Raw genomic sequence first — 13,768 nt, 5'->3', positions numbered from 1 at the left:
GCTGTTTTATTGGGGTCCGTTGGATGGACCTGGAATTTGACTATTTCGTCAGCTGGCTTGAAGGATGTGGATTTGGATCTTTTTCGAGTATCACATCATCCCTGTTAACCGTGGAGCGCAGCGCAGTCAGTTCCTCGGCCGCTAAGGCTTCGGATAGTGCCTCAAGGGCTAATGCGGCCGTCTTGTTTTCGGCGCGGAGTGCTATGTCCGGATCACTAGCTAGAGTGATAATTCCATTCGGCCCGGGCATCTTAAGCTTCATGTACCCGTAATGGGGTATCGCTTGGAAGATTGTGAATGCTTCCCGCCCTAGTAAGGCGTGATGTCCGCTTTTAAACGGGGCCACCTGAAACGTGACTTCTTCGGACCTGTAATTATCCGGCGTGCCGAACACCACATCTAGTGTGATTTTTCCTGTGCAGCGCGCTTCCCGACTGGGGATTATTCCTCTAAAGGTTGTGCTGCTTCGCTCGACGCGGTTCCAGTCTATTTCCATTTTTTGAAGGGTTTCCTCATAAATGAGGTTCAGTCCGCTGCCTCCATCCATGAGCACCTTGGTGAGGCGAAAGCCGTCCACTATGGGACTGAGGACCAATGCGGCTGGTGCTCGGGCTGTTCGGAATCTAGGTTCATCACTTGCGTTGAAGGTGATAGGCAGTGTCGCTCCATGGATTTATTGTTGCAACTTGATAGACTTCGGCGAGGCTGCGGAGTGTTCCTTTTCGCATATTGTTTGATGCGAAAGTCTCGAAGACTGTGAGAATGGTATTGGTGTCCTCGGGCTGGCTTTCTGCGGCCTCCCGATTTAAGAGGTCCTCGCCAATTTTGGCTACCTGCCGGAGTATCCAACACGCTCTAAGGCTGTCAGTTGGTGTGGCGTCCTTTGTACTGTGAATTCTACAGGGTCCATCAAGCCACCTTTCCAGTACGGTTCCATGCCCGGTAGAGGGTTTTGGCTTTTTGCTATTTACCCCGGGTGTCTTATGATGATTTACCCTCTTAGTTCGGACGGGATTATTATTCAAGGCCGGATTATCCCAAAAATTTATTTCGGTTTTCCAGGCACTTTCCATCACACAGTACTTTTGTACTATGAACGCCAAGTCAGCGAAGCGTGTAATATCATGATGACTTATGGCGTTAAGGATTCCCTCGTCCGTGCAATTACTACAGAAGATTGATATTGCGTCTCCCTTGCGGCGATCCTTTATCCTGTTCGTAACCAGGAGGAATCTGGCCCAGTAATGATGTACTGCTTCGTCGAGCCTCTGCCTGACTTGGGAGAGATCGCTTATATTCGGGTGGGTGGGTGTCGTTGAGTCTGAGACCTCACCCAATCCATGATTCGGAGGCCGAAGGGCTTCCGAACTCTGAAGTTCGGATTCTTGGATGTTGTCCAGCGAGTCCGGTCCGTTGCCTGATCCTAAGCTCAGATCTTGAGTTACATCCTCCTCTCCACGGGTATCCGGCTTGGAGTGGTCGGGAATTCGGACGTAGCTGGTCCTTAAAATAGATGAAGGGTCGCCGCACTGCGCCTCTACCACGGCAATGTGGTGGGTGACTTGGGGAGAGTTAATTTCTCTTAGATCGGGTTTAAGCCCAACCTGGTCGTAATCCGTAGCGACCCCCAGGGCGGCGATGCGATCCAAGAGCCCATTTACGGAAGAGAGCTCCATTAGATCTAGCTGCTCGACGAGCCCCGAACTGACGTGTAGGTTGCTTTTGATGACTCGAGAGGTCACCGTCGGCGCAATAGCCGAACATGCGGTCATGAGGAAACCACCTAGCCGGAGGGTTTGGCCGACAGCCAAGGCTCCCTTAGCAACGGCGCTATCTTTGAAGACGGGAGAAGGCATCCTTCCTGATTGTGACGGCACAGAGGAACTCTCAACGAGAGCACCAATGTCGGTGTCAAAACCGGCGGATTTCGGGTAGGGGGTCCCGAACTGTGCGTCTAGGCCGGATGGTAACAGGAGACAGGGGACACTTTGTTTTACCCAGGTTCGTGCCCTCTCGATGGAGGTAATACCCTACTCCTGCTTGATTAATATTGATGATATGGGTAGTACAAGAGTAGATCTACCACGAGATCAAGGAGGCTAAACCCTAGAAGCTAGCCTATGGTATGATTGTGTATGGAGTTGATTCTGTCCTACGGACTACAACCCTTCGGTTTATATAGACATCGGATAGGGTTAGGGTTACACAGAGTCGGTTACAATGGTAGGATATCTTGAATATCGCATCGCCAAGCTTGCCTTCAACGCCAAGGAAAGTCCCATCCGGACACGGGACGAAGTCTTCAATCTTGTATCTTCATAGCCCAGGAGTCCGGCCAAAGGATATAGTCTGGCTATCCGAACACCCCCTAATCCAGGACTCCCTCAGAAGGCCTTGGTAACAAGGGCCCGAGCTGTGGCGTGGTGACCGCCGAGTCCGGCGTGAATTTCAGCCAAGAGCTGCCGCCCCTCTTCCGCGGATATACATCGTTGAAGGACTCCGATAGCGCTTTTCTTATAGAGCTCTCCATCATGAACCTTGTAGGCTTTTGAACGCTGGACAATGCAGCGGGCCTCATTCTGGTCCTCAGGAAGTTCCTTCCTGTTAAGGTAGGCCAGGAAGGGTTCGGTCCATGGGGCAATGACTGCCATGATGAGATGCACCGATGGTGTTATTTCGGTGGCTGAGCCCCCAACGGCGTCGGTGTTTCTCGAATATGGGGTTATGCTTGGATCCGGACTAGTATTGCCGTTTTCCCCCTGCCACACCATGGATGGCTTAAAAAGCCTTTCCAAAAAGATATTAGGTGGGACGGGTCTCAGGTAGGGGGTCCTGAACTGTGCATCTAAGGAGGATGATAACAGGAGGCGGGGGACACAATGTTTACCCAAGTTCGGGCCCTCTCGATGGAGGTAATACCCTACTTCCTGCTTGATTGATCTTGATGATATGAGTATTACAAGAGTTGATCTACCACGAGATCGTAGAGGCTAAACCCTAGAAGCTAGCCTATGATTATGATTGTTCTTGTCCTATGGACTAAACCCTCCGTCTTATATAGACTCCGGAGGGGGCTAGTTTTACACAGAGTCGGATACAAGGGAGGAGATCTAAATATCCGAATTACAAAGCTTGCCTTCCACACAAAGGAGAGTCCCACCCGGACACAGGACGAAGTCTTAAACCTTGTATCTTCATAGTCCAACAGTCCAGCCAAAGTATATAGTCTGGCTGTCTGAGGACCCCCTAATCTAGGACTCCCTCAATAGCCCATGAACGAGGCTTCAATGACGATGAGTCCGGCGCGCAGATTGTCTTCGGCATTGCAAGGCGGGTTCCTTCTCCGAATACTCCATAGAAGATTTTGAACACAAGGATCGTGTCCGGCTCTGCAAAACAAATTCCACATACCACTGTAGAGAGTATAATATTTCCACAAATCTAATCTACTAACAACTTTTCATAATGTGACATCATGCCATGGCCCGGTCATTATTCGAACCGTTTTTCTCAACCAGCTACTGCACATATTGCGAGGCACTTTTCTTGGCACGTCTTGTCGAAGCAGAGATCGTGTCCCCTTATCACGGGATTCTCATCAATACGGGTGTGGGTAACCCAACCGCGCCATCAATCACGGTGCTTGGGGAATAAGCAAGTTTACCAGGCAAGTGGGGAGGCGCAGAATCCATGCTGCCTTTATAAGGGGTTAAGGACTCCCTTTCACACCCAAGCTTTCTTCTTCCCGATTCATTCCCCTTTGCCCGAGCTCCAGCGCCCGAGCGTTCGTCTTCTCCGCCCACAAAGGCCTTCCGAAAATGTCCGGATCCGGAGCAGGAGGCAACTGGATGGCCTCTACCGTCTCGGAGAAGCATATCAAAAAGCTTCGGGAGGCCGGGTATCTGGCCAAAAAAATTGGCCACCGTCTCCCGATGGCGGGACAGATCGTTCCTACTCCAGAACCCCAAGAGAGGGTTGTATTCTTCGCTCACTTTGTCTGCGGGCTAGGGTTTCCCCTCCACCCATTCGTTCGCGGCATCATGTATTATTACGGGATTGATTTTCATGATCTATCCCCCAATTCCTTCCTCAACATCTCGACATTCATCATCGTGTGCGAGGCTTTTCTCCTCACCTCGCCACACTTTGGCTTATGGCTAAAGATCTTTAATGTGAAGCCCAAGGTGGTGAGCGACGAGCACGCCGAGTGCGAGGGCGCCATGGTGAGCAAGATGCCCAACGTCACATGGCCAAAAAGTACTTTTAATGAGCCGCGCGGTACGGAACGGGACACTGCTCCAGAGTTCTGATCCGAAGCCCCTCTACGGCTTATGTCCTGGCCCAAGAAGGGCCTCAACCGGTCTTCGTCCAACGAACTGTCTATGCTCCAAACGCGCGTTAAAGATATGGAAGACAAGAACATCGAGATTGTCAATCTAGTCCAGGTGATGTTAGTTCGCTGGATCCTGCCTTGTCAGCACCGGACTTGCAATCTATGGGAATTCGATGCGGCCAAGCACCAGACCCTGCGAAAGCTCTTTGGCTCCTCACACGAAGACATCTGGAAGGAGCTTTTCAAGTCCGAAAAATCGTGGCCGGACTCGGCCGAGGACCGCGGGTATAAACTGTCCCGGCCTACAAGCTTGGCAAGTTTTTATGTGTTTTACCTGCATAACCCAAGGGAAATGCTTAATGTGTTTTCCTCAATTCCTCTAGGGCTGGATGAACAATGCGGGGTGGATCCACTTTCCGGCCCTATTGCCCGAAGAACTGACCGGCCCACTTCTGACGAAGATGCTGGCCCCAGCGCCGTACAAGGCGCCGAAGAAGACCGAAAAGGAGGCCAAAAAGACCCGGGGCGGCCTTCGTCGCTGCGGCACTTCGGGCACAATATCCGAAGGCTCCAACGTTCATTCTGCCTCCGAAGAGGACGAGGAGGAGGAAGATGAATCCCCAGTGGGGGGAAGAAAGAAGAGGGCGGACTCCATACACTTGGAGGCCGAGTCGCCTAAAAGGGGAAGAGCTCCTCTTCCGGAAGAGTCCACTACCGCCGCCGATAGTAGCCCGGTGTGGGATCCCAGGGTCCAGACCCTGGTGAACTCGTGAGTATAAAATCCGAACACGTTTATGCGTCCAGACTCATCATGGCATAATATTTTAACCTGAGCTACATTTTTTGTAGTCAGGCGAGGTCCCGCACCGAACGATCCTCATCAGAGGATTCGCTGAGCTCGGATGCTATAGAGAGCGGGATGCCCCCGAAGGCCCCTTCCCCCAAACATGTGCGTAACATCGAGGCTTCGTCCCAGAAGGACCCCGGCCAAGCAGGGGGGAGGAGATCATGAAAGTGGCGCCTGGAGGTCGAACTTCAGGGGCCGGAGACATGCGGGAGAAGATTCCCATGGGAGTCGACCGCGGGAGCCATCTTGAATTCGGCTCCCTGCCGGACGCAATTCTGGAGACCAATACGGCTCCAGAATCAAGCAGCCGGCCTCCCTCGGCTGGAGGGGGCGTGCCTGTTACATCGGCAATCTCTGTCCAGCCAGAGGTGCCGGATGTTTTGTTGGCGGCGCTGAAGAGTGCCTCCATCATCGATGAACACCATGCCCTGATGGGTGCGGTGATTAAGGAGATTCAGTTTGCTGACAATGGACTGAATGAAGCCTGTATCAGCCTTATAACAGGCTTTGAGGTATGTTTATGATGTTTCGAAGAGTGTCATAGTATGGATAGTTGCCCATGATACACTGTTCGGTGCAACAAAGGACCGGACAGAGGATCAATTTTATGTTTGCAGGAAGACTCACTTGATGACATCTATCTCTCTTCTTTTATAAGCAGGCATCTACAGCGGCTGCTACCTCTCATGTTGCGGAGGTCTCCGGACTGAGTCAAAGTCTGGAGCGGGCCGAAGAAGAACTTGGCCAGTTGAAAAGGCAGTTGGAAGATAAACAAGGTATGCACAAGCCTAGTTCACGTTCAGTGCGAACAAATTCTCAGTATGATAAAATATGTTTCATTATCTGCGCCGGGGGCGATGACCGAAGTCGAGGCTCTGAGGAAGGCTGTTGCCGAGGCCGAGGAAAAGGCAGCCGCAGAGCAGGCTCTTTGTGAGAAGCACGAGGCCAGGGTTATTGAAGCTAAGCAGGAGCTTCAAGAGTCCGTGAAGAAATGCGGGACCTTGGAGTAGAGTTTAACGAAGAAAGAATTCGAACTCGCCGGGGCTCATCAGACTGCGCGTGATGCCCAGGGGGAAACCCAAGGCGCCCTGCAGGAGATCCAAGAGGCGAGGACGATCGCGGTGGGTAAGGCTTTTTTCCATGTAAAGCAAGTATTTGAGGAGAATGTCATGTTTCTAATTTTGAGTTCGGATTTCTCCAAGGGTATTTGCGGAATTTCCCCGCAACATATCGGATGCCGCCCAATTCTACCAAGACAAAGAAGGGAACACTGCAGATAAGCTCTTCTAGTCACAATATCTGGCACCGAATTATCTGGTGCCTTTTGCCGACCAACTGAAACAGCTGATCGAACTACATAGGGCAGCCGAACTAGCCATGAAGGATTTGATTATCCGGCTATGGCCCGCCGAGCCGATTCCAGGCAGCTACTTCGGGCTCGTGAAGCGGCTTGTGAGTGCCTGCCCTCGACTTGACGTCATCAAGCAGTCGTTCTATATAGAGGGTGCGCGAATGGCCTTCGCCCGCGCAAAGGTGCACTGGGGGAAGATGGATGTTGAAAAGCTGATGACCGAGGAACCGCCAGAGGGGAAGGAGCACCTCAAGCCCGAATTATATTATGAAAGTGTCCTGAAAGGATCCTGCCTAGCGGCAGACCAATGCACCAAGGACATTATATTTCCATGAATACAATCATGTTGTCCTTTGTAATGTTGAACAAGGTCATTTCTATTATTTGTTGCCTGTTATATAAAAGTTTATCCTCCTGCGCGGCCGTTTTATATATTAATCCTGAGAGTTGGCCAGTCGTCGGCTTCTGCCCCACATAGGAAGTACGAGGGTGTTCGGGATAAACCTGATCACTCTTTATCCCAGTTTTGGCTCCTTCGAAGGAGGTGATCAGCACAACGAACCAGGAAATTGGTCTATAGGGCTTTATCACTCTTACTTAGCCATAGGAGCTTTATAAAAGGAAGGTACGTGCATCCCCTGGTGTTCGGAAGACCGCTCGAGGGGCTATATAAGCACCTGATCGGAAGAAAAGCCGATCCATCACACGCTGCATTGGTTATGGCATTATGCGGGAGAAATACTTAATGATTTTACAACCTCTCGAATAGCTGACCTGCTCTCGCCGTATCATGATAATCAGTTTTCGGCTTTCTCTACTAAGGTGCTCGTCTGGAAGAACCGGGACACAATCGCAGTAGTTCTCCCTGTGCCGCCTCAGCCGATATAGAGGAACGTAAGGCAACAAAACATGGAAGCCGGGCAAACCCAACATTTGACCCAAGACATGATTCAGAGCTGATGCATATAATGCTATAAGTTCGGGGTGCTGAACTTCCATGAAGGTGTTCGGACTTTGTTGTCGTATTATGGGTAAAACGAAGCCCCTGACATATTTAAAGCATATCGCGGTGTATGGATGCCACTTGACAAAAGAATTTCAATAAGAAATAACAGCAGATAAGAGTTATATAAATCCACATGTTGTATTTGAATTGTACGTCGATCCGTGTGAGTACAGGTAATGTGATAAAAAGGAAATATGACTGTGGAACCTGCTGAGACCAGGGGAAAGAAGCTGTGTGCGGATCCAGAGTATACTCGGATGGTCATCATGGGGAATATCTAAGGATTCCCTTGCGCGTTCGTTCTACTTCCATATTGCCAGTTCTGGTCTGCGCAAAGTTGAACTTGCAAACAAAATGTAAGAAATGCTTGTGTGCCGCCGAGCGGTTGAGCCACGCTATGTGGCATGTCCTGGCTTTTGCCGGAGTGTTTAACTGAGCTCTGGACGAGCCGGCCTATCTTGTCGCGAAGTAGTTTGAAGTCCTTTGGCGGTTTACGAGAATCGGGCCGTCGAGTCGAGGTTTGGTTGGAAGGTGCCACTTGTAGCTTCTGCTGTTAAAGCAGCGGTATGCTCCTTGGTGCCGAGGGGAAATTCGGCCTTGCCATTAACCGTGATGACGCCAGACGGACCTGGCATCTTGAGACTACGGTAGGCATAATGTGGTACTGCGTTGAATTGAGCGAACACGGTTCGTCCAAGCAGTGCCTGATAATCACTGCGAAAGGGGATGATGTCGAAGATCAACTCTTCGGCACGGTAATTGTCTGGTGATCCGAAGACTACTTCAAGGGCGATGGAGCCTGTACAGTTGGCTTCCATGCCTGGTATAATACCTCTGAAGGTGGTTTTAGTGGGCTTGATCACCGAATGATCGATGCCCATCTTGTGCATTGTGTCCTGGTAAAGCAGGTTTAGACTGCTCCCTCCGTCCATAAGGACTCGCGTGAGGTGGAACCCATCAATTATTTGGTCGAGGACTAGTGCGTCTTGATTGCCCTGATTGGGTCAAGGACTAGTGCGGTTGAAGGTGATCGGCCCTAGTTTATATTGTGGGACGACTGGTTCCAATAAGTTGACATCCCTAAGGGTGTGCGTCTGGTCTGGGTTGGGAGTGTAGGTGCAGTTAGCCACGTTCACCATTTGGATTTGCGGGGAAAATTTCTTTTGCCCTCCTATACTCGGTGATCTCGGCTCCTCGTTGCCATCATCACTTTGAGACCTCTTATCTTTGTTTTTGGCACCTGACCTGCCGGCTTGTTTGAAGACCCAACATTCTCTGTTGGTATGATTGGCTGGTGTTCCCGGGGTGCCATGAATTTGGCATGGGTGGTCGAGTATGTGGTCCAGGCTGGACGGACCCAAATTGTCTTTTTTGAGTGGCCCATTCCACTGACTAGACTTAGAGCCCCTAAATCTGGCATTAACTCCCGTATCTTTGGTGTTTCTACCATTTTTGTGGCGCTTGTGTTTGTTGCGTCGGGGTTTGCCATTGCTATCTCTGGCTTCTGATGTGCCAGGGTTGCTTGCTGTGTTGTTGCTATGGGCCAACCTGCTATCTTCGCCCGCGCAAAAGCAGGTCATGAGTGTCGTGAGGGCTTCCATGGATTTTGCCTTCTCTTGGCCGAGACGTCGGGCGAGCCACTCGTCACGGATGTTATGTTTCAAGGCCGCTAGGGCTTCGCATCCGGACAGTCGACAATTTGGTTCTTTTTAATTAGGAACCAAGTCTAGAATTTCCTGGCTGACTCTCTGGGCTATTGTGTTATGTGACTTAAATGGTTAGCATCCGGTGGCCGCACATAAGTGCCCTGGAAGTTGCCCAGGAATGCGTCTGCCAGGTTCTCCCAGCTTCCGATGGAGTTTGCCGGCAAGCTATTCATCCAATGCCGAGCCGACCCCTTGAGTTTTAGCGGGAGATACTTGATGGCGTGTAGATCATCCCTACGGGCCATGTGAATGTGGAGGAAGAAATCTTCTATCCATACCGCGGGGTCTGTAGTGCCGTCATATGATTCAATGTTCACGGATTTAAACCCTTCTAGGAATTTATGATCCATTACTTCATCAGTGAAGCATAGGGGGTGTGTGGCGCCTCTGTGCCGGGCTATATCACAACGCAGTTCATACGAGTCTTGTCTGCTGTGTTCGGCCCGGCCGGATTTGCTCTTAGTATATCCGGCATGACGGTTGTCGTCACGCATTGGGGCGCGCTCCCGTGATCCGTAGACCGATCTTTTATGTCCTGATTTGTTTTCCAATACTTCTCGCAGGTCCTGCGTGTTACCCCGAGCCTTGGTATTTTTGTTTGACTGGCGACGGGGTGCGGGCTGGACTTCGGGCTGATATGCCGCTTTGTCTCGGCCACAAGGTAGCCGGTCAGCCGCATCATATGCTGGTAGTGTAGGCCTTAATGCTTCCTCCTCCAGTTGGGTTAGCAACCTGCGCTTTGGGTAACTTTTGGTTGGGCGCTCGAGTTCATATTCCTCGGCTGCCAGCACCTCGGTCCATCTATCCGCTAGCAGATCTTGATCAGCTTGAAGCTGTTGTTGCTTTTTCTTCAGGCTTTTTGCTGTGGCTATAAGCCGGTGCTTGAAGCGCTCCTACTCGACGGGATCCTCAGGCGCGATAAATTCTTCGTCGCCGAGGTTCACATCGTCATCGGAGAGGGGCATGTAATTGTCATCCTCTGATTCTCCATCTGCCGCCTGTTCCTTAGGGCTAACTTTCCCATCCTCCCGCTCGAAGCCTGGCTGGAGGGGATTGTCTTCGTCTTTGGCATTATCCACAACATTATTGTTTCTTGTGCCGGTATCGCTGCTTTTGCTATGGTGGGGCTTAGAGCGGCGCCGATGACACCGGTTCTTAGATTGCTTCTCATAGGGGATTATCCTATGATGAGGTTGCTATCCAGCGCCCTGTGGCGGTGGTTCCCGTTCTTCTCCTGCATCGTCGTTCATACCGTTGATGTCTTCGGAGTCGAAATCAAGCATGTCGGTTAAGTCATCGATAGTGGCTATTAAGTGGGTGGTGGGTGGAGAATGAATTTCTTCGTTGTCCGCTTCCCAATCAAGCAAGACATAGTTCGGCCAAGGGTCTCCTGACAAGGAGAGAGATCTCAATGAATTTAGCACGTCGCCCAAGGGCGAGTGCTGAAAGATATCCACGGAGGTAAACTCCATGATCGATGCCCAATCAGATTTGATAGGCACGGACGCAGGTGGTTCAGAGCCTGTGGCCGGGGACGAATCCAAGGGTCCGGCAACATAGGTCTCATAAGGGGTGAAGTCAGTATTCGACTATCGCCGCTGGGTGTGCGGCCTCCGTGGCGGGTTCCATCCACCCGTCCTCGGACGGCACGGATTGAGGGCCGGAGTAGCCACAGTTGTGATCTCCCGAACACCGTCCGGCGGCACAGCTACGTCACACTCATCGTGACTGTGCGACGCACCTGACATTGGCTCGAATCCGTCGAAGATTAAGTCTCCGCGGATGTCGGTAGTATAGTTCAAGCTTCCAAGCCTGACCTGATGGACAGGGGCATAGATCTCGATCTGCTCCGGATGGCCAAGCAAATTGGCCCGTAGTACGAAGCCGCCGAATACGAAGATCTGTCTGGGGAGAAAAACCTCACCCTGGATCGCATCGTTGCCGATGATCGACGGATCCATCAAGCCTTATGGTGACGACAAAGTGGAACTCTCAATGAAAGCACCAATGTCGGTGTCAAAACCGGCGGATCTCGGGTAGGGGGTCCCGAACTGTGCGTCTAAGGCGGATGGTAACAGGAGGCAGGGGACACAATGTTTACCCAGGTTTGGGCCCTCTCGATGGAGGTAATATCCTACTTCCTGCTTGATTGATCTTGATGATATGAGTATTACAAGAGTTGATCTACCATGAGATCGTAGAGGCTAAACCTAGAAGCTATCCTATGATTATGATTGTTCTTGTCCTATGGACTAAACCCTCTGGTTTATATAGACATCGGAGGGGCTAGGTTTACACAGAGTCGGTTACAAGGGAGGAGATCTACATATCCGAATTACCAAGCTTGCCTTCCACGCAAAGGAGAGTCCCACCCGGACACGGGACGAAGTCTTCAATCTTGTATCTTCATAGTCCAACATTCCGGTCAAAGTATATAGTACGGCTGTCCGAGGACCCCCTAATACAGGACTCCCTTAGTCGCACTTAGCGCTGATACGTGCAAGAACATCCGCCGCTTGATTACTTTCTCGAGCCACATGATGGTGAAGGAAATATGCCCTAGAGGCAATAATAAAGTTATTATTTATTTCCTTATTTCATGATAAATGTTTATCATTCATGCTAGAATTGTATTAACCGGAAACATAATACATGTGTGAATACATAGACAAACAGAGTGTCACTAGTATGCCTCTACTTGACTAGCTCGTTAATCAAAGATGGTTATGTTTCCTAACCATGAACAAAGAGTTGTTATTTGATTAACGAGGTCACATCATTAGTTGAATGATCTGATTGACATGACCCATTCCATTAGCTTAGCACCCGATCGTTTAGTATGTTGCTATTGCTTTCTTCATGACTTATACATGTTCCTATGACTATGAGATTATGCAACTCCCGTTTGCCGGAGGAACACTTTGGGTGCTACCAAACGTCACAACGTAACTGAGTGATTATAAAGGAGCACTACAGGTGTCTCCAAAGGTACATGTTGGGTTGGCGTATTTCGAGATTAGGATTTGTCACTCCGATTGTCGGAGAGGTATCTCTGGGCCCTCTCGGTAATGCACATCACATAAAGCCTTGCAAGCATTACAACTAATATGTTAGTTGTGAGATGATGTATTACGGAACGAGTAAAGAGACTTGCCGGTAACGAGATTGAACTAGGTATTGGATACCGATGATCGAATCTCGGGCAAGTAACATACCGATGACAAAGGGAACAACGTATGTTGTTATGCGGTCTGACCGATAAAGATCTTCGTAGAATATGTAGGAGCCAATATGGGCATCCAGGTCCCGCTATTGGTTACTGACCGGAGACGTGTCTCGGTCATGTCTACATTGTTCTCGAACCGTAGGGTCCGCACGCTTAACATTACGATGACAGTTATTATGAGTTTATGCATTTTGATGTACCGAAGGTTGTTCGGAGTCCCGGATGTGATCACGGACATGACGAGGAGTCTCGAAATGGTCGAGACGTAAAGATTGATATATTGGAAGCCTATGTTTGGACATCGGAAGTGTTCCGGGTGAAATCGGGATTTTACCGGATTACCGGGAGGGTTACCGGAACCCCCCGGGAGCCAAATGGGCTAACATGGGCCTTAGTGGAAAGGTGAGAAGGCAGCCCACATACGGCTGCGCCTCCCCCCCTCTCCCTAGTCCTATTAGGACTAGGAGAGGGGCCGGCCACCTCTCTCTCCCTCTCCCCTTTAAGGAATCCTATTAGGAATAGGATTGAGGGGGGGAGTCCTACTCCCGGTAGGAGTAGGACTCCTCCTGCGCCTCCCTCCTTGGCCGGCCAGCCTCCCCCCTTCATCCTTTATATACGGGGGCAGGGGACACCCCAAGACACACAAGTTGATCTTCGTGATCGTTCCTTAGCCGTGTGCGGTGCCCCCCTCCACCATATTCCACCTCGGTCATATCGTAGCGGTCCTTAGGCGAAACCCTGCAACGGTAGAACATCAAGATCGTCACCACGCCGTCGTGCTGACGGAACTCTTCCTCGACGCTTTGCTGGATCGGAGCCCGAGGATCGTCATCGAGCTGAACGTGTGCTAAGAACTCGGAGGTGCCGGAGTAACGGTGCTTGGATCGGTTGGATCGGGAAGAAGACGTACGACTACTTCCTCTACGTTGTGTCAACGCTTCCGTTGCGATCTACAAGGGTACGTAGATCATACTCTCCTCTCGTTGCTATGCATCACCATGATCTTGCGTGTGCGTAGGAATTTTTTTGAAATTACTACGTTCCCCAACAGATGGAACTCGAGCCCCTCGAACTAGGCAGGCATTTTTATGACTGCGTTATGATACGCTGCCATCTTCAGATCTTTGGCATCGAAGTCTCCATTTATTTGAGATATTTCCAGGTTTGTGTCCCAGCGCACCTCTAGGCATTGTATGCCCATGGAGATAGCCATCCGAAGACAGTGTAATAAGGCCTCATATTCGGCTGCGTTATTGGAGTCTGTGTATAGTATTTAATTTGGAGGACATACTGAACGAC

This window comes from Triticum aestivum, chromosome 6A (genome assembly GCF_018294505.1).
Source record: "Triticum aestivum cultivar Chinese Spring chromosome 6A, IWGSC CS RefSeq v2.1, whole genome shotgun sequence".
Taxonomy (NCBI): Eukaryota; Viridiplantae; Streptophyta; class Magnoliopsida; order Poales; family Poaceae; genus Triticum; species Triticum aestivum.
Note: the sequence above shows the minus strand (reverse complement) of the source record.